This window comes from Onychomys torridus, chromosome 4, assembly GCF_903995425.1.
Source record: "Onychomys torridus chromosome 4, mOncTor1.1, whole genome shotgun sequence".
NCBI classification, from domain to species: Eukaryota; Metazoa; Chordata; class Mammalia; order Rodentia; family Cricetidae; genus Onychomys; species Onychomys torridus.
The window spans coordinates 19,658,844-19,681,165 of record NC_050446.1 but is presented as its reverse complement, the minus strand read 5'-3'; the positions used below and the strand labels follow the sequence as shown (position 1 = coordinate 19,681,165).

Genomic DNA, 22,322 nt, shown 5'->3' with positions numbered 1-22,322 from the left:
AGGCTCACTCTTCTGTATGCCTAGATACTTACTTGTTTCTATGTGAGCCTGTTACAATTAGGGTTTGAATTGGTATCTGTCTCAAAGATGTAGTGATCTCTTTCAGACGACTAACCCATATTTATGTGATTGTTTATATTTCTTTGCATAACCAGAACATTTAACTCTGTTCTGATAGCATGAAAATGCATGGAGCACACACACACAATTACTGTCTCCAGAGTCAAAGCAGAATGCTTCAGAAAGACAATGGCATCAACATGTGCTGGCAAAGCCCTCTTCTTAGGAGTTATTGTACACCAGAAAGTATTTGTGTTCAGAAAGAGTTAATTACAACCCTTTCCTCTGAGTGACAAAGAGATATAAATGAAGGGTCACAGAGGTTTAAAAATACTGTTTGTGTGGAAAGGTCTGAATTTGAAAATGAAAGTCAATGTGATATTGAGGAAAATGTCAAAATCATAAACAGATCTAATCCTCATCAGACCTAACATATTTAGCAGTTAATAGTTTAGGCAATCTCCTCCTTTATGATACTGTAGAAAAGGTTAGTTTCATCGGAGAGGATGGGTTTGATATTTTTCATTTTCTGGAGCACTTATTACAATGCACACAGTAGAAAGTTCTAAAACATTCATGATTGAAACCAAGTGGTACAGTGTAAAGCAACTTCAGGCAACATCCATCAGTTTTATGCTGTGGGTGACAAACTAGTTTTGTAGCTGTTGTCTGTCCTTCACACTGACATTAAATGCTTAACACTACGTTGTATTAGATGCTAATAAAAATTCTCACAAATTTTAAAATATATTAAAAGATTTCTCCAACTCTCCCTCAGCCTTTGTGTATTTTAAAACAAAATGTCTTTTTAACTAGACTCATGGGAGAGTTTAAAGTAACATCTGCATTTTGCGTGGGAGAAGAGTCCCACTAACTGTTCTCTCAGGATTCCGAGTGTTATAGAAGAATTCCAGACAAAGAAATGATACAGTAGTAGAGGTTTTCTAGGGTCAGTATTATGGGTTAAAGCAGGGCAGCGGCACTCGGGGAATTTTTAGAAAAAGAAATCTTCCATACTCCACAGGGACTAAAGAAAATGATGGCAGAAACAAAAGGGTTGGGTTGAGTGGTACCAAATTGGAAATAATCCTGGGCACTAAATATTTTACATGCCTTCTTCACTACCTGGGTATTAGGCTATCAGTGATTACATGAGTTTCTTAACTTTAGCAAATTTTCTTCACTAAGTGAACAATTTATTAAATGTACGTCAATAATGTGTCAGGGAACATCTCATCTAAAAGTACTCCAGGAAGCAGGAGAGGAAGATAATGAAACAGAAGGAAAAAAAAAAACACAAAAACAACAGACATTCAGACACATTTTTCCTTATGGGATAATAACACAATGATCTTGTTCACCACCCCTGTAAGCTGGTCCTCTTGGGAAAGGTTACTGTGAGTTTCTTGTCTTGAGGAAAAATAGCCATTGTAGTTTTGATTGATTTTGTAGCATTTATCACAAGTGGTTCCATTTTGGATTGATCTACTATGTTATTTCTGGTGCAATCAAGGGATCAGTCCAAAACAATGACTCCTTTTAAAATATATTATATATAATATAATTTTATACTTATATAATGCAAAAATATCACAAAATAAAATATTTTCTTGTATCAGTGGTCATCTATGAAAAACAGAATACAGGGTCACAAGTCACAAGGACAAAAAGAAGAGATTGTATAGGTGGAGGAAGGTGAAGCATGATTAGTAAACTCCCAGGTGACTGCAAAAGTGACACAACTTGAGTCCCTAACATGTGACAGGTAAAAGGGCAGCAAGATCAGAAGTTCAAGTTTACCCTTGCCTATGCAGCAAGTTTAGGGTAAGACTGAATTTCACAAGGCTCTGTTATGAATATCAAAATGAAAGAAAGAAATATTTAGAGGAGGTGAGACATCCAAAAGGGTTGTACAATGCAAACCTCCAGCACCATTGACACAAGATACACAGGGATGGGAACAGATGGCATCACATAGTTTCACATGCTCATTTCAACATATCTGTTCACTTCCTCTCATGGAAATTACAAACTCACTAGCTATAATGTTTCTATTGGGGCGAGCATGCATGCATGCGTGCGTGCATGCGTGCGTGCATGTGTATAAATAATGAGTTGTAATTTTGACCTTACTTTATTTCTTCTTCTTTTTTTCTTTTGAAATATGATCTCACAAGGTAGACCAGATAGCTTTCAAGCTTTCAATCCTCCTACCTCAGTCCCTTGAGATTAGGATTCCAAGCTTTTACAACAAGTCCTAGTTACACTATGGTATAAAGAATGTATTTTATTTGATCAGTTTGGGGAAATGAATAAGTAAAATAGTTGCTGAATTCTAATGAAAAAAATTAAAATTTCATGAAAGCTAAGTTGCAATTCAAGTTGGAACTGGTAGTTGAAAAAAAGAAATTCTGAGTGTGGCAGTTAAGTCAGATGAAGAATTCACAGTGAGAATTTTTATCTGGGAACTCAATTTTATCCTGAAAGCTTTGCTTAAGAGATTTCCTGTTCCTTTACGCTAGTGACTTAATATTGCTTTTCCTAGCAGTCTCATTCTGTTGAGCCTTGCCTTCAGCAGTGTGGAAATCAATACAGCAGGCACTGTGTTCTGTGCTCACCTGTAGTTTCTGGTGTGTGATGGTTTGAGATTCTGCAGATGCTACTTAATCCAATAGCCACATTGCAGCCTATTTTTCCAATATAGCATTTTCCACAGCAGTGGGGAACTTTAAGCCACTGCTGTGGGAAGTAGAACACTGTCTTTTGTTAGCCATAGGTGGCTAGGGGGCTTGGAGGAGGTTAGGAAATTATTTTTGTTTTTGTGGGTTCTTTGAAAGATAGTATTGATTCAACTTATGAATGCCTTGACATGGGGTAGGATTGCTCTTCTCACCTGCCATGTTTTCCCAAGCTTGTTAGTGACTTCACTCCTAGTGGAAATAGAGAATTTAATCAACTCATTGACTGTGTATCTGTTCTCTGCAAGGGTGATGTAGGAGATATGGCTTGTTTATAAGGATAAAGAATGTTTTCCATAACCTCGCTTTGATATTTTTTAAACTTAGATTCAGTCTTCTCAGTTTGAAATTCAATTCTAAAAATAACTGGTTAAACAAACACTAGCTACACTCTGAGCTAAGTACAGAACTATCAAATTTGTGAGATTGCAAGAAAAGGGAAAGGTGGTGTGGGAGATAGGGAATTTGTTTTGAGGAAAGGCTCTTACATTTGATATTTAAAAGAAGGCACTCCATATATATGACTGCTAATCTTGGCATTATACTTGAAATGTTTAAAAAGGTTCAGGCCATTGAAAATAAGGTTACAGTGGTGGATTTTAGAAAGAGGTGCCATGAATCTTGCCTATAATGTTGTAGCAAGTGTCATTAGTCAGCTTCATCAAGGTTGTCAGAGAACTCTTCTCACAAGAACAGGTGTTAAAATGTGGAAACATGCTTACAGTAACATTTCTGATCATTTAATGCATTAAGTTACAGAGGTTTCTTTTTTCCCTCAAATAACTTCCCTTGATTTTTCCCAGTAGAAATAGCTAAGACATGTTGAGGGTTCACTCATCATGGTTCATTTATTTTTGTTTGGAAACTTTAAATCTTCAAAGATCCAAGGACATTTAACATGACATTGATAATAACAAGCTTGGATAAAAAAGCTATCACTTAAAGATCCTTTCTGTTTGCAGCCTTCCCTGGGGACTGACAGAGATGTTCCCCTGTTCTTGCTTCGTGTTCTCGAAAGCTAGCCCTGTGAAACCTCACAGGTTATATTTCCAGGGAATTCTATTGAAATCAACAACTCATCCATCATGAAGTTTTGTGTTTTAATTCCTACTCTTTATAACCTGATGTTAAGAATTTTGTTTTCATTTTTCAGTGACTCAATAATAAGTAATGAGGTGAGAGACCCATTACAAAGAACAAGATCATTGATTATTCTTTGAATCCTACCTCCTTGTAAAATTCCATATAAAGCTTATCTTTGTCTCCAGTGGTCCAGCAAATTATGTTGAAAGGAGAATTATAATTACAAATGGATCTTAATTATCTAGTTTTACCAACATAGCAAGTAGTGAGAGAAGACTAGCTTGATTGGTAGAGGTGTTGTCCATGAGCCTCCTACATAAATCAACATTCATAGTTCAACAAATCATGGAGCCTGAGGAGTCTGGGTCTTTGGTCCAAGGACTCTCTGCTCCTTAAAACCTAATTACTGAAACTCTGACTTGGACACTATTTCAAAACTGTCCATATCTAGTTATAAGTTCTCTTTAGTATACTTTAGTTTTAGATGTTTTAGACACAATAAGATAAAACATACAATATTTACAATCCCTGTATTCCTTTGGTCTCCCTGACAGAGCCTCTCCTATTATCAGTATCCTGCCTTAGGCAGAACATTTGTTATAGTCAATGGACCAGTATATCATAGTCACTGGGAGTGCACAGCTAGCCTTAGAGACACTCTTAGCATTGTACATTGCATTTTTTTTTAAATTATTAAATGATGTATGTCTGTTCTTGTTTTATACAGAGCATTTTTTCTGTCCAAAATTCCTTGTGCTCTTCAAATTCATTTTGCTTTACCTAAAACCCTGGTAATCACTGATTTTCATATATGCATACCTTTGATTTTCTACAATATGCGATTATTGGTATCATATAGCATTTCTCTCTTTTGGATTGACTTATTTCATGTGGTGATATCAACTTATGTTTCTTATGTGTTCTTTTCTTGTTCTAATGGCTTTTTGTCCCTTAGTACCAAAGAAAATTCCCCTAATGGATTCTTAGTTACTTTTCTATTGCTTTGATAAAACACCATGACCAAGGCAACTTATAAAAGAAAACATTTAATGATGATGATTTTTAAATGGGAATGGCTGCACATCCATTTGAATACATGGTTCCCAGTTAGTGGAACTGTTTGTGGGAGGTTTTGAAGACATAGCCCTGTTATAAAAAAATGTATTTTGGTGGATAGAGGCTTTGAAAACTTTGTGGGCCTTCACAGCTTTCCCTGTTAATATGTTGCAGTCTTAGGTAAAATGGTGATATATTCAGTGCAAATGGTATTTTAATACAACTGTAGGTCATGGTGTTTTATCACAGAGAAAAGCAAACTTAGGCATCAACTATACTAGTTGATCATATTTGTGATAATGTCGTTGCTTCATGTAATTAAAAATTTATTGGAACATGACATAAATTTCATTAATGTAGTTGGTTGTTTTCATTCTTTGCTTTTTTGAGGAGCCCCGCCACCCAGCTCCCAAAAAATATTACACACAGAGGCTTATTCTTTCTTATAAAAGCCTGGACTTAGCTTGGCTTGTTTCTTGCCAGGTTTTCTTAATTTTAAATTATCTCATCTATTCTTTGCCTCTGGGCTTTTAACTTTCTCTATTTCTATATATCCTTTTTTCCCCCTCATTCCATGTCTGGCTGTACGGCTCTGTGGCTAGACCCTGGAGTCCTCCTTTCCTCCTTTTCTCATTCCTTGATCTCCTTTCTCTCTTTTTTCCTTCAACACATTCTTTCTTCATGCAAGCCCTATCTATCACTTCTTCTGTCGCAAGCTAAACAAAAGCAACATAAAAGAATGTAACACATCTTGGCATCATTAAAAAATGTTCCACAGCATAAACAAATGTAACACATCTTAAAATAATATTACATGACACATTAATTAAAATTTTATTGGAGTATGATCAACATAAGCTAGCAATATTTTTTTTCTGAAAAAAGCAATATTTTTTTTCTGAAAAAAAACTTAAGTGCCTATAATTTGACTAGAGATTTTAAGTTTTGTTTTCTTAGATATTTGATGGGCTATACTTAGGGGAAAAGGCACTTCATAATTACTCTTTGAAATGTCTTAGCCAGCTCCAGGTGAACTTGTCATTGTCATCAAGGACAAGTTTATGTCATGCTCAACTGTACATGTTGTGCTGATAATCAGCATCATTGAACCTGAAACTCTGCCATCTTTCTTTTGTGTGGTTGACCTTGTTCTTCTAGAGGTGACAGGGGTGGGGAGAAATGTGGCAAAGCATCCAAAATTCAGAACACTTCATAGCTCAGCAGCTTGTTGTAGACATTAAGGTCAGATCAGATGCCAAATAACCTGCAGACTGGGAATGAGTGGCAGAATGGCTACCTAGAGAATGCTGAAAGTTCACAATGTCCCTGCAGCAACTAAGAGGTAGGAGAGCTACTGACAATCTTTAAAGTACTTGGCTGATATTACCAGTGACAAGGAACTCTTACTCCTTACTTTTTAAGACAGTGTATGGATGCACAATGTGTCAATAAAAATGGATTATTTCAGAGCTCTGGAATAGTTAAAGCAGGCCCTTGTAATATGAGTCATATTACTGATGTGTTAGCAAGAAGTTCAGGTCCAGAGGGCAGTTTCTAAGCAGATATATTGAAAGATGCGCACTAGTATCCATACTGCCTGCTGATGTGAGAGTTCTAACAAGGAAGTTAAGTTCAGTAATTGACATGAAAATCACAGAAACAAAAAAGAATCCATTTTATCTTTATTCAAATTTAAAAACTGTAATAATTTAAAATCTGCAAAAATATTTAAAAATTAAATGGATGCTATGATGTCTATATTTGAGTCATTTAAACATACATTATAGAAAATTTGAATCAATGATTTTTCCTCTATTTGTAATAAATACTGGAAATTAGATGTTAACTAGGTAAGTCTCCCCTTCCATAAAGTGAGAGTAAAGAATTTTGATAATCTGTCCTAAACCATCTTCTTCATTCTTACTCCTCTAAATATTTCTTCATTCTTTTTGCTCCACATCAACCCAATGAACTTGACCATATAGGAATAAAGCCTCAAACTTTGGCCAGTGCCATTAAGACTGAGCAGGAGAAGGAATAATACCTCTGACACAGTTCTGAGAGGGCCTTTCCAATGCTCTGTTTTCTATCAGTAAATCAGCAAGCATAAACACAAATATTTAAATTTACCAAATTTTTTGTGGTATAAGAATCATATAATTTCACCTTTGGAATACAAACCCTGATATGATGTAAATAACGATCATTGTGCAATGATCTGGCTGTTTTGTTCTCTAGGGAATACATGGCCTTCGAATTGAGCAAATGAGAAGTAAGCATTTTTATTAAAAGGTTAATGAAATTCTTTCTGACTTTTTGGAGTAAAGTTCAGTTTGGGAGTTTGCCAATATCTGCAAACCCTTCTGGGTAACACGAATGCTAGATGCCTCTTTACAGGTCAGTATCACAGCCAAGATGTCAACTGAAAAGGAATCTTCACTTAAAAATATGAATGATGCAATCATGTAGGAAAAGATAGATGATGATCATGGGCACAATAAAGATCTCAAGTTTTGATTATACTAATGATTCAGTGTATTTGCATTTTTAAATTCTTACTTTACTCTGAATGGTTACAATATAAAATCATTCCACAAAACTATTTATAAATTCAGTATAACTAATTATGAAAAGCCAGAGTTTTTTCTTACCTCACTAAAATATCCTCTTAGGGAGAATAATACACACTATTGTTTCCTCCTAGTATCTACTGTGTTGAGAATGAACTTCTAGGGAGAAATGCCTTTTTTGTTTGTTTGTTTTCTCTGCTTGCATTTTTTGGGAGGTTAAAATTGGGAGATCCAGCCAGTGACGTCTATTTCAACTAGGTTGTTAGAACAATGGTATGTTTAACTGATTGTGGGGAAGAAAGATACATGTCACAGACAACCAATTGCTCATCTTTGTTACAGTCATTGTATGGATATACAAAACACATTGACCTTAATAAATATTTGTTAGTAGCATGAAATAATTGTGGTAAGCAATCATCATTAGACATTCAGCATACTAAAGGGAAGTGTAAGAGTGATGGATATTTCTTTCCAACTTAGGGTGCTAACAAAGCACATGTGTATTAGGGTTCTGAACAAAAACAATAAAATGAATATTTATTGAAGGAAATCAATTATTTTAGCTAATATGATAGGGTCTAGGTAGTGCAACAATGACTCTTCATACCAAGGAGTATCAAAACCTGCAATAGTAGTTCAGCTTGCAAGTCTGGATGTCTCTGCCATCAAAATCTGGCACTGAAGTCCTTGAGGATTCCTGGAGAGCCACTTCTCTTCATTCCACCTTGAAGGGTGAAAAACTGTGGGTTTCAGCATTTGTGAATTTTCAGGACAGCAGCAGCAGCTACAGTACATGCTGACATGAAACTACTCAGATTCATTATGAAATATCAACTAGTCTCCACATACATTCTTAAGGGGATAGTTTGGGGAAACCACAGATGTAGGGTGAAGACAGGGTGGCTTTTTTGATTTGGGGGCTGTGTTGGGGAGCTATGCCCCTGGTTTTCAGAGAAGGAGATGGAGAATTTGGCTACTTGAAAAACAAGCATTATAAATAAATAAATAAATAACTGAACAAATAAACAAATGAGTAAATAAATAGGAGAAAAGTTGAGGTGTAGATACGTGGCTGAGGAATCCAATCATGCTTCCTTTTTTTTTTTTTTTTTTTTGGTGTAACTACTTTCCTGTTATATTTGGTTTAAAACAAACAAACATCACTGGGCAGGTTTGTAGTGTGATAGCGGAGCTCTCCCAGGGATGTTTGAGGTGGCCTTTTTCAGTGGCTTGCATTTTTAGGAATATGGAGGCAATGGTGATCCTAACCACTTTTGTGTTATATTTTCAAAAAGAAAGAGAGAGAGAGAGAGAGAGAGAGAGAGAGAGAGAGAGAGAGAGAAAGAAAGAAAGAAAGAAAGAAAAAGAAAAAGAAAGGAAGGAAGGAAGAAAGGAAGAAAAAGAAAGGAAGAAAGAAAGAAAGAAATAAAAAGGCAAACAAACAGCAAAAAAGCATGCAAGCAATAGGCAAGTGACTGTAGTGTGGTGGTGGTGGTGGTGGTGGTGGTGGTGGTGGTGGTGGTGGTGGTGGTAGTGGTGGACCTCTGTCAGGGATGGTTGCAGTGTTCCATTTCAGTGGTCTACGCTTATAGGAATCTGGAGGCAATGATAACCTGTTGTGCCAAGGGCAAAACAGACAAAAGTGGAAGTGCAGGTGTGTGTGTGGTGGAGGAGAACTGTAAATAAAGGGAAAATCTTGATGGCTTTAAATGTTGTGAGTTGAGTTTGTGTCTGGTGATTTCATACACGCAGGCAAGACTTGTGCAGAGAGAAGCCTACTGAGCCTAGGCTTTTGCATCTGGTGGTTTGGTCATATGCTTCCACACCTGTTTGTATTAATAAGTCCCTCCACTTGTGGAGGTGTGGGGATTTCTCTAACCACCTGGAGTCCCAGTGAGCTCTGTTCAACTATTTGAGACAGGTTATAGCCCTTCAATTTAGACAGGATAATTGGGAATTAATTGGGATCTATCTCCTGAGAGCCTGGACTTATAATAATGATAGCATGGATGTGGCCCAATTATATCACCCATATCCTAGAGAAGAAACGGATTGTGATTAATCAGTTGCTGTTAACATTGCAAAAACAGTCCTTGAGGAGCTTCAAGTTATCTATCCCTTTATCATGTTAAAACATTCTTGTGCTTGTTTCAGGCACAGTGGCTATTAGGATGCTGTTCTTTCTTATCACTCTTCCAATCTGGTGTACAGCATTGCAGTGAACTCCCCTATACTAAGCCTGATGATCTGTCATGAACATCTAAGAAATAAGAAAGCAGTGTGTAATCAGCAGGGAGCCTTGAGTGAGTCAAGGATCACATAGTCTTGGATCTATGGAAAAATGGCTGTTTTTCCCCAGGGTGAGGCTCAGAGGAATGACAAAATTAACATCTTGTACTGATGTTGATAGTATGTGTAGAAAATGCCCCCCACCCCCAAATCTACAGTCTGAAGACCTTCCACTAAAGAGACTGCTCCTACTGAGAACAGATAAACTGGCCTGTGATTCAGCTTTATACCAAAAACCCTGCCCCATGTTTATTTAAATGTAATAACCCTGACTTTTTGTTCAGTTATATGCAATAACCTCTGAGGCCCTAGCTCATCTGATGCATGTCTATTATTTCTTCACTCCCTTGCTACCACCTCTAGTCAGGACCAAACCATGATTATTGCAAAGGACTCAGCAATGTGCTATGCCTATATTCTTAAGAACTAAAAATATTTCCAACATACATGACATTTTTATATAAATTAAATTCATAAGTTTTTTAAATCTATAAAATATAATTTTATTAAATGACTATCATAAATTAAAGCCTACCTTTTAAGTAAAATAGTAAATGCCCATTTGTAAAAATGAAGAACACACAGTTTCTGCTAACTGATAGTTGCGTCCTCACTAGTTTAACTACAGAGGGAGAATTTCATTATTATTTGCATTTCCTACCATAACAACTTTTTCATATAAAAATCTCTATAATTTTATATAGCATTTTTAACTAAACTTGAGCTGGACAGACACTACTTCTTATGGCTTTAGTACTTGTTGGGAGCTCTTTGTTATTCCTGCTGGAAGATTTAGCCTGTAAAAGCCATCCCATCTACTTCTAAGTCTCATTCCAGGAACAAAATGCTAGGAGCTCACTAGTTTAGAACCAGTTTCATATGTGGCCTCAATTCTTCATTTTTCTACTTCTGTTCTCTTTTATTGTTCTCCTTACTACAATACCTACTGTAAGATTAATTTCAGCTTCTTATTTCACCCAATACCCATCACAAACAATGTATTCACCAGAGTGAAAACGTTTTTCATTTGGATATAAACAATGTAGTTTTCTAACTTCAAGAATTATGATAAATATTAATTTTCATAAGTCCTTGGAAAATTTAGATACACAAATTATTGAGCCAAAATTTAAGAATTTCTGACATGCTTCCTGGTTGAGATCATTCTGTCAGCAGGCATTGAGTTCTAGCGGGAGATCCGGGGCATTTATGAAATAGCTTCAAACAACACATGTTTATGCCAACACACTCCAGTGGTGGAGGGTACGTGGGAAGTTATAGCCATGTGGCATCTGACCATTTTACAGCCTCAAGGCAGAATTTCTCCTCTAATTTCTTTCTGTTCTCTCATACTCATTATAAATATTAAGAAGTCAGCCTATTGCTTCCACGTTGCTGGGAAATAACTCAAGCTTCACATCAGAGCTTATTACTGATGAGCTTATTTCATCCCAACATAGAAACAAGTTACACATGTCTTCTGCTCCCTTATAACAGGATGGTCTTCCCTCCAGGCTTCAGAAAGTGTTCATTTCCATCAATGACCTTAACTGAAGTATCTTTAAGGTACAGATTTCTAAATCAGGCTCTTCAAGTAATTCTGACTCTTTCTATGTAAACCTTAAAACCTTTCCGTTCTCTCTTATTGAACCCCAAGCTATTGCCACATTTTTAGGTACTCCATGCAATATCATACTCCCTTGTTCAAAAGTGACTGTCTAGGCCTGCCATAACAAAGCGCCACAAGCTGAGTGATATAAAAGAACAGAAATGTGTTCTTTTAGAGTTTGGATGCTAGATGTCTGAAATCAGCTGGTAAATGAATGATGCCATGCCTGTCTCCTAGCTTTGGCCACTGTTCAAGGTTTCTTGGTTTACTCCAATTTCTGCCTGAATGCATGTGCTAAGTTACCTGTATGTCTTTACACTGTGTTCCCTGTGTTTGTTACTGTTTCTTTGTTCATAAGAACACACAGCAGTAAAGGAGTAGCCTTTAGTAACTTCATCTTAGGTGATTATATCCTAAAAGACCATATTTCACAGTTGGGTCCCACACACAGGTGCCACCATTAGGGGTTCAGCATAACCTTTTTATGAGACATGTTAACTTGTCACATTGGTGTCTCAATAAATTATTTGGTATATTAGGTGATGCATATAGACATTTGACCTTTGCTCTGTGTAATACTGGTAAGTTGTGTTTGTTTTTAATCAGAAATAGTCCTATGGCTTTCTGAAAGTGTGTTCCAGAGGTGTTGATCTGATGAGACACACTGCTCAGGAAAGACTCCATAATCAAGCTTCACACTAAAGGAAGCCCAACAAAAATCACAGAAAGTCTTAAATTATCAATTCTGAGTTAGTTGGACCAATGTATTTTAAGACCTTCTTTTAAAAAAATCCTGATATTGGAGCCCTTGTCTATAATCCTATCAATTGGAATTAAGAACAGGAGGGTCAAGAGTTCAAGACCAGCCTTAAGTACATAGTGAGTCAGAAGCCAGCCTGGGATAAAGAAGACCTGTGCAGATTTATCTTTAAAAAGCATACACTGTTTTCTAGGTGTTGATTCTCAAAACACAGATATCCTCATGTAGTTTTTATCAAGAGTTAATGTGCTTCACCATCTTCTAGAAACACCAGTGCTGGAGGGCAGAATTATCAAAATCTGTTTCTCAAGTCCATTCAGATTAACAATTAAAAACTCAATAATTAACCAATAAAAATGTGAGAGTACATGTAGCAGTATAAAAATATAGGCTCATTTTGAGCCAGTGCAGGATTATTATAGCTTTCTTTCTTCTTCTTCTTTCACAATAGCCAGAGTTTCAGGTCATTCCGTGGTCACTTTCCAGAGGTCCTAGCAGTATAGACTGCTTCAGTTCCTAGAAACACAGGATCTAAAAGACCACCTAAGCACTTCTGCATTCAAGCTGGGCAAGAAAGAAGGTAAACAGATGTGGAGAAATGTAAGAAAAATGCATAAATATAGTTGAAAATTATTACAAAACAAAAACACAGGCATTAAGAATGTGATATGATTTCTCAACAATAAAAACCATTGATATTAGTTCTGAATATGTTCTCTAATTTTTCCCACTGCTTTCAGTGTATAACTAACCACGAGGAAGGGTCTTTGCTGATTGATTTTCAAGGAATGCACAGATGTGTCCATAGTTTACTCACTAGCAGTTACTGTCATCTACCTGTGCTGTGGAGATCGCTCTGTGTAAATAAAGTTCTGATTGGCCAGTGGCCAGGCAGGAAGTATAGGCGGGACAAGAGAGAAGAGAATTCTGGGAAGTAGAAGGTTGGTGGGAGACACCACCAGCCGCAGCCATGAAAAGCAACATGTAAAGACACTGGTAAGCCACAAGCCATGTGGCAAAGTATAGACTAACAGAAATGGGTTAATTTAAGAGAGAAGAAGTAGATAACAAGCAGCCTGCCATGGCCATACAGTTTCTAAACAATGTAAGTCTCTATGTGCTTTCTTGGTTGGGTCTGAGCGACTGTGGGACTGGCGGGTAAGAGAGATTTGTCCTGACTGGGCCAGGCAGGAAATCTCCAACTACAAATGGCGCCCAACGTGGGGCAAGAATTTCCACCTAAAACCTGAGAAAAAAGATTCTAAAACAGAGCTAAAAAGAGCTTCCTAATTGTTTCTCTCAAGTTAGCGGCAGCCTGCTGGTTTGAGCTACTATGGCGGGCTCCTGGCGTGATTGTCTGACCTGCAGTGTGGCAGGAATGAGGAATCTATAAGCGGCACTTTACTCTGCTGCGTGGTGGATTTAGCCTTTGCTAGTTTAAAAAAAAAAAAAAAAAGATTTCTGGGCTATACACTGCTTTGATAGAACTGCTTCTGATAGTTGATGGTGCACATGGCTCCAGACCCAGAGCTGGCGGTAAACTGTACCACCGCCATGTTGGGAAGCAGAGGTGGGCGGAGCCAGCAGCCACAGCAGCGCTTCAGTCTTACAAAGATGGATATTACACAGAGAATCTGGTTTATGTTGTCTTTGAAATTTTTAACTACAGAAAAAGATTTGATCATAAAAGCTGTTGAGTTAAACAAATATGTAAATTTTAAAGGTACCTGGACTTCAAAATTTAGATATAAGGATATATTGCTTTGGAAAGGAGTCTCTGTTTTTGTTTCCACAGAAAGCCAGAGGCTGTGGATTTGTTCCAGATTAAGATACATCAGGTTTGATCAGCCAAGACCGCCTGAAAGGTCTCCGATGACACCATGGCCCAGATGATCCAACATCCAGAATGCTTTCAAGGCAACTGGCTCAGAGGTTCACCCTAATGGACTACTCCATAATCCTAAAATTTTCTTTGTGTCCCCATAAGATACAGCGCCCCCCTCCAGCAGAAAGTAGTAAAAAAAACTACACCCACATTCCCAAAATTATCAAGCTGGCTTTGGAGATGAAATTGGCTCACTCCTTCTCTAAACCCAGACATATTGCTAAAAGAAAAGGTTAAGAGATTCTTGTGTCCTAAATCAGAAGAGCCCTCTGATGTGGGACAGAGAAAAAAACAATATTTTTCTTTAAAGCAGGTTGATTATAAATGAGATCTCTTTCTAAAGAAGAAAAGGGAATATGATATAGATATAATAAGATAAAAAGGTAGATTAGGGAACTTCTAAAGAGCAACAACTTGTTTAAAATGTTTTACATTGGTTTAGATTTTAGTCTATTGATACAAACTTAGTTAATTTTATTATATTGTGTGTATATTTCTACTCTTGTTTAAGGTATTATGTTTATATAGCTCATTTAAAATTGTAATAGATAATTAAAAATAGATTAATAACTGGTCATCTATGATAATCATACTCATAGCCATGTTAGTTAAGTCTTCTAGGTATACACAGAGATATTTCAGATAGACAGGTACTCTTCAAACACTTCAAAGGTCTACAGAATATGACATTTAAAATATTTTTAAAATTTAGACTTTCTGGATCATGAGACATGTCTGCTCCTGGCAGCACCGATTTACTTCAGAGAGGAGGATGGGCATTAAAGACACTTCATATGGAGTTTATCTTCACCTTGGCAAAAATAGCCATTTGGGCAAGAAACTGTTCTTGCCTGGACTGCTCGATCAACTGGACATACAGGACCCATAGAAAGGTGACCACTGAACTTTGCTTGACAAAATGGTCCTTCAGGTTCCTGCTTCCCAGAGGAAACTGCCAGACATTCTACAGGACCCTAAGAGAAGTGACCAAGAGACTCTAGCCCTTGTGGGCTGAAGACAGATGCCCCAACTTTACAAAGGAACATTAGGTGACTGTCCAGGCTGCCAGCTGTCTCTGTCTACTCTTACAAGACTCCTGAAAAATGCTTACATCCTTCTCCCGGTTCTCAGATGATATTATATCCTTCTGGGGTCTTTGATATGGTTGAAGACTAGATAGTTATAATTTCCTCAGTTATGATAAAAGATACGTTAGATATAAAACCTTAGACACACAAATATAAGATAGATAGGATATCTTCTTTAATATTATAACTGTAATTCTTGCTTGATAATTGTTTTGTTATATGTAATTGTACTATGTAAAAATTAAAACCTTCCTTAAAAAAAAAAAAAAAAAAAAGGGAAATGCTGTGGAGATCGCTCTGTGTAAATAAAGTTCTGATTGGCCAGTGGCCAGGCAAGAAGTATAGGCGGGACAAGAGAAAAGAGAATTCTGGGAAATAGAAGGTTGGTGGGAGACACCACCAGCCGCAGCCATGAAAAGCAACATGTAAAGACACTGGTAAGCCACAAGCCATGTGGCAAAGTATAGACTAACAGAAATGGGTTAATTTAAGAGAAAAGAAGTAGATAACAAGCAGCCTGCCATGGCCATACAGTTTCTAAACAATGTAAGTCTCTATGTGCTTTCTTGGTTGGGTCTGAGCGACTGTGGGACTGGCGGGTAAGAGAGATTTGTCCTGACTGGGCCAGGCAGGAAATCTCCAACTACATACCTGCCTTATTAAAAAAAAAAAAAACTGAGAAAAATCAGCTTATAATAAAAAGTGGCTTATTTGGGTTCATTGTGTTAGACTGTCCAGTTCCTGACAGATTGTTTGGCCCTGCTGCTTCTGGTCTTGTAGTGAAGTTCTTAAGTGCTAGCATCCATGGCACCTCTCATCATAAAACTATCATCACATTAATTTGTTAGGTGTTTCCCTCAGTAATCTTTCTTTAACTACAGGTATGTCAGCCATCACCCTTCATAATTATGCCCATTCCCACCTATACTGACAGCCACTGGTATCTTTCCAGTATGTTTCTATAACTATCCAGGAATCCCCAGCATCATTATAGATATCTAATTGCTGCTAATTGGAAATATAGTTTTCTGAGTTTAATTCTCAAGTTTCATTAATGGTATTTGTTCTGTACAGACACTGTCTTTACCCTGTCCTGTGCTGACCACTTCACTCTATATACCCCATACAGTTGATTTTTCTTTATTGAGACAGGGTTTCTCTGTGTAGTCCTGGCTGCCCTGGAACTCACTCTGTAGACCAGGCTGGCCTCGAACTCAAGAGATCTGCCTTCTGAGTGTTAAGATTAAAGGCGTATGCCACCACTAGCAGCTATAGATGACTTTTTGTAAAAATAAAAGTGTCCAATCAGCTCTAAATAGTGGTTTCTGTCCTTGAAGCTTACTCTGAGGGCAGCAACAGGTGAGTGTGTTAGCTTTTACTTAGCACACTTAATAAAGGTACACAGAGTCTTGGAAGGGTTATGGATATGGACCCCTGCAAGCCCACATCATATGAAGCTTCCTGCCGTGGTAGACTAATACTGAAGCACTGATTTCATGAAGCTTTATTTGAGAGATACTGACAATTTTGTTTATATGTTGAAATCCAAGTTGCTGTTCAAACAGGCAGCTAAAGTTACAGGGAATGAATGGTCCCACCATTGTCTTCTGTACTTTGCTCATCCATTTTGCGGGATAACCTAAGGCAGAAACTACATTGTGAAAGGAGAAAAACCATTAACATGTCTGATAATTATCCAGGAGCTCACCAGTTTTACCAGTCTCTGAAGGAGATTACATTAAATCAGGCTGGCCTGTTTCCCCAAATAAAATCAGACTATACACAAGAGGCTTATCGGAGCTTATCATTCTGAGGCCATTAATTAAGCAAATTCAACTCTGGGTGAAATATTTCCCAGAAAGCTTTCTTGGATTGACATTTATTCTATGTTAACCACTCTGCCAGGCATGGCTCTGTACCACATCTAGAGGCCATTTAAACAATATTAAGATAACAGCATTAATTCACTGTTCTTCCCTTAATCACGTGGAAGCAGATTGGCTTGTTATAAATAATGATCTCTGCTTGCCTGCAGCTTAACTATTAGTGCTGTTCTCATGCAAATGCCTCTCTCTCCTTTTGTACTGGCTGTAAAAAAAAAAAAATAGTGTTTAAAGCTCTGTGTCAGCTTCAGGTCTCAACCCTGGAAGGTGGTCTGTTCACTTTTACAGTTTCAAAATACACTAGGGAGAAGACACAACATTCTCCTCCTAGCTTTTAATCAAACGCATCTTTTTTTTCCCCCCAGGTAATTATTATTAGGAGTAAAACTCAAATTAAGCCCTGTGTCTGATAGCCGATGTAATGTGATACATTTTTTGCTTATCTGAAAACTAAGTACATGAAGTTGGGAAGTCAGAAAGTTTATTTAGCATTTCATTTTCCTTAGCATTGGTCTTATAACATAGAATCTGTATCTACCGTTCTTCCTGGTAGATCATGGATTATTGATTTCCGCTATTATTTTATGTGGACTCTAGGTTTCTCCTGCTGAAAGACTAAGGCTGGCAAGTGCTTATCTCTACAATCACATAGTGCTTTAAAAAATAACTTTCTAGCCAGGCGGTGGTGGCGCACGCCTGTAATCCCAGCACTCGGGAGGCAGAGGCAAGGGTATCTCTGTGAGTTTGAGGCCAGTCTGGTCTACAAAGTGAGTTTCAGGACAGCCTCCAAAGCTATAGAGAACCCCTGTCTTGGAAAAAAAAAAAAAGTAACTTTCTGTTTCCCTTGAGGCCTTGCAGACTTGTGCAAGGTGTATCCTGTAACCTAGTATTGCTGTTATTCTTCATAGTTAACCTAAACTTCAAAATATTACAATTATAATGGAAGGAGTACAGAAGCAGCATGCCCGCACTCAGTGTTGGTATTCCTCCTCAGAATCATCTGTATTGCTTTTACTGGATATTTGCTGACTGATTACAAAGTCTCAAGCATCATTTAGAGTCTGAGGAAATATTGATACACAAGGCAGATGTGACCTCTGCCTTCCTGTAAAATAGTAAGAGGTCAGGAGACACCAAGAACCAATTGCTTAGAGGCACCTTTCTCTTGACGGCTCGACAGGGTCAAGAGGGCAGAAGGACACTTATCAGGGTGAGTGATGACTAATCCAGTGCAGGAAAATGAAAGCAAGATTGAGGTAACACTCAGAGGTCAAGGAGAATCTGGAGACTACACTGGCTAGACCTCAGATAGCGAAGAAGGACAACAATGAGCCAGGACCTGAGAAGGAACCAATTGGATTACATACTCCTTTTCATTGGTGACACTATAGTGTTGTCTCACCTGGTGATATTTATATTAACTAGTTTATAATGTGCTAACTACAAAATACTTATATCATTGATATAACGGCATTTACTTATGTGCCCCAGTTATCTTTGTTCCCTCATGCATGAAGTAAAGATTAAGTTATACCACAGAGATCCTTTTATTTGAAGCTGTAAATACTGCGCCACTGTGGTACAGGACATGGACTAGCTACTGTAGGCAAGAAATATGTTAATAGGAATTATTATTTAACATTTTCTTTTTAATATTAACATACTAAGATCAGATTCTTGAAAGAGAAATTTAAAATAAGTCATAGTTAGAACAAGAAATGTTGTATGGACAGTTTAGGAGGAAGTCAAATTTGTTTGGGCATCACCACTCAGGGCAGAGAAGAGTTTGGAAGAGAGGCTCCTTCACTGAGTGTCTGTGGGTTCACACAAGTGGGCTGGTTTGGGCAGCTCACGTGGTAGTATATCAGCTGTCATGAGTCTGGAGAGCTAATTGTCAAATAGTCATGATAAAAATAAATGTAAAGCAATGACTAGACTGTTTAAAATAAAAGTGATATTTTAAAACATTGCTTCTAATTTCTTTACTATACTTAGTTAAGCTTGCTCTACTTAATACTTTCTATTGCAGCTGTATATTAGTATGAAATCCTAACAAAATTTGAAAGGAAGTTACTGATTGCCAGCAGGCAGAAGTTATATATTGTTTCTTGATATGGATTTGTGTTTTTAAAGCTTACTCAAAGATTCTTCTTAGAGATTGCTCCACGATTCCTCTTTCTCATGTGTAGCAGTACCACTTTGTAGTGTTCTGCAGTGAGTCTTGCCTATATAAATTATTCTGGATACCTGAATTTGGAGATATTTATATCATCACACTTCACAGATGACATAAAGCTGTGCTTGATTATTGTTATTGATTTTCCACTGATGACTTAAAATTAATTTGTTAATAATATAGATTGCCTATTTTAATATATTTATTTTATTTTTCCATACAGATATTTGTATTTTAATTTTACATATCAGCCATGAAAAATAATATAGATTTAATTAAAAGTATGTTACATATATATCTATTACTCTTATATGTGTGCTTTATAATTTAAAGCTTATAAAAATTAGGTTTCATTATGGCACATGCTAAATTTTGTTTTTTATTGTTTCTCCCCTTCTACCTCACTGATTCTCTTCCTTTTTTGTATTGACAAAGGAGTCTTATTAGGGGAAGCACTATGTTTACATACAATAAAAGGAACAAAATTTTATTAAAGATATATTCCTCCAGGATTCTGCTCAATTAAAGACACCATTGACAAATGGTCAAAAAAATTAAACCCAAGCTGACTTCAATGTCATGCTTTTATAAGAAAATAGCCAGCCAAACTTTCTATTAGCTGTAGCCATTTATTACTATTCAAACAGGCTTTGCACAAGCATGCAAGTGTGGCAAAATCAACTAAGCTTTCTGTTATAAAAATCAGCTGGATATAGCAAATTTCCAATAAGGTCTACTGTATGTTTTATTATTTATTACTTATGTGCTAAAATTTTTTGTAACACACACACACACACACACACACACACACACACACATATATATATATATATATATATAATAAATTAGGTAGTTATATTTTCTTTTTGTCCCGTAAACATGGTTGTTGATAATTTGCTGTCACATAGTTGGAGGACAGCCCACTTACTTGATTTATGTGACTCCCACATATGCCTAAATATGCCAGCCTTTGTCTGAGACATCCTATACACAACAGATTTGTGGGCAAATTCACATATTTAGTGCTAAATTTCCTTAGAAAAATGGTCATGTGACTCTCTCAAGATTATTCTTTCCACAATAGCAAACTGTGAAGAACTAAGAGGGAATTTAGATGTAAAATTTAGCATGGCACTGCACTATGCTGCTCTAGTGGCCTCATTCTCCAATCTGTGTAGTTTGGAGAGCACATGAATTCCCTAGAGTTTAAATGCTTTTTTGGAAAAACTCTGCCAAACACAGCTTACACAGACTACATCAATGGATTTTCATCAAATTATTGCCAATGGGTAACTTTGGCTCTTCATCATCAAAATTGATTGCTAACCCATTGAAAGAAAGGGGTTGTCTTAAGTTACTGACATCTAGCTTCATGTGAATCAGCATGTGGTTGGGCAGGAATAGGATGAGAAATGCTTGGTAGAGAAAACAGGAATTCATCCCAGAAACCATGCATGTCACTCTGTCCCACTTGGCCACATTTCTTTAACTCTTGCTGAGGTTTACTGGATCTTATGTGTGTCCTACAGCAACTTCAGACAGTTTGCTTTGGCTGTTCAGGACACTGGCTCACTAGTATTTGTTAAGCTGCAAGATAACTTTTTTCCTTGAAGGAAAAAATCCACACAATATTACCATTCTATGTAAGTAATAAATATAATATTTCTGTGTATTGCTCAATCACATTAAATTCTATAAAGACAGGAATCACAACAGGCATTTGGCTGATTAACTAATAATTCGAATTATTTATTGAGCTGGCATGATGGCTTGGCTGGCATTGTGCTTACCAGGAAAGTATGAGATTCTGAGTTCAGATCTTCAGAATCTACATAAATTAATGGGTGTGGCCTTGCTGTTCTATCAATCCAGCACTACAGAGTCAAAGATAGGAGGATTCCCTGGCCATTACTGGCCTTCTTGTCTACCCAAAATGGTAGGCTCTAAGTTAGGTGAAAAGCTAAAGTTTAGAGCCACTGATAACATCTAGTAAACTCTCATCTCCACATGTTCAAACATGCACATTCATTTATGACAGTCATCATGTACACAGGATTTCTTGGAAGAAAATGAGAAAGAAAGGAATAAGACAAATTAATGAGTTATGTATAAAGCAATTCAATTCTCATGAAACCACACCAAAAAAATTTACCAGTGACAGTATTTAATATACAAAAATATCCCCTGTATATTTCAGTGGAGATGTTACAACAAAATACCAGGGCAAGGTGGCTTAAAAAAACAGAAGGATACTATGTTAGTCCTAAAAAGCCTGAAGTTCAAGTTCAATGTGTCAAGTTTGTTTGTTTGTTTTTTCCTGAGGTCTATTGTGGATCACAGCCCTCTTGCTGTGCCCAATCCCATACATTCTTCTTAGATTCCCAAACCAGTTTCTCTTTGTATGTTCAAATTTCCTTGTAGTGGATAGCCATCCCAGCATTGGCCTGGAAGTTCCAACCCCCATTGAGGCTTCGGTAATGGTCACGCCCACAAGGCGGGGTTGAGGGAGGAAGCTGAAGACCCAGGATGGAGAGGAGAGCTCTCTCTTGGTTCTGGGACCCTGGACGCTGGAGGTAGACTGAGCAGAGTTCTCCAGAGAACACCGCCGGACTGCGCCATACCTTTGCCAGACCCTACAACCTATCCCTTCATTTTTAAGTTACCCCACAAAATAAACCTCCCTTTTAACTACGTGGAGTGGCCTTAATAATTTCACCAATATTTCCTCCTGTAAGAGTCACAACATAATGGACTAGGGTTAACTCTAACAGTCATCTTTAACTTTACTTCATGTTTTAAAGGCTTGTTATTTAACAATGATTAAACTATTAGTTGCTTTATGTGGGGACATCAACATAGGAACTGGGATGACATAGCTTACCACAAACCATCCCTGGTCAAGTTTATCATTAGTTCATTGCATAGTTCACATGCAACTTTAAAACATTGTCATATTGTTTTGAATGTTTTTATTTTAAAAATACATCATCAAAGTTGTATTAATACAGAGTGGGTATATGTGTGTATGTGTGTTAAATATTATTACCTGAATGCATTTACTCACCCTGCATGTAATTTATTTAAGTTTCATTGTTAACTATTACAAATAATAGCTTCATTGA

General features: G+C 37.1%; 1 protein-coding gene across 7 annotated transcripts in view; it reads left to right on the top strand.

The window, feature by feature from the left end:
- Lrp1b (LDL receptor related protein 1B) overlaps positions 1 to 22,322 on the top strand; it is a 1,919,409-nt gene that overhangs the window by 502,588 nt on the left and 1,394,499 nt on the right. The gene's annotated exons all lie outside the window — the stretch shown is intronic.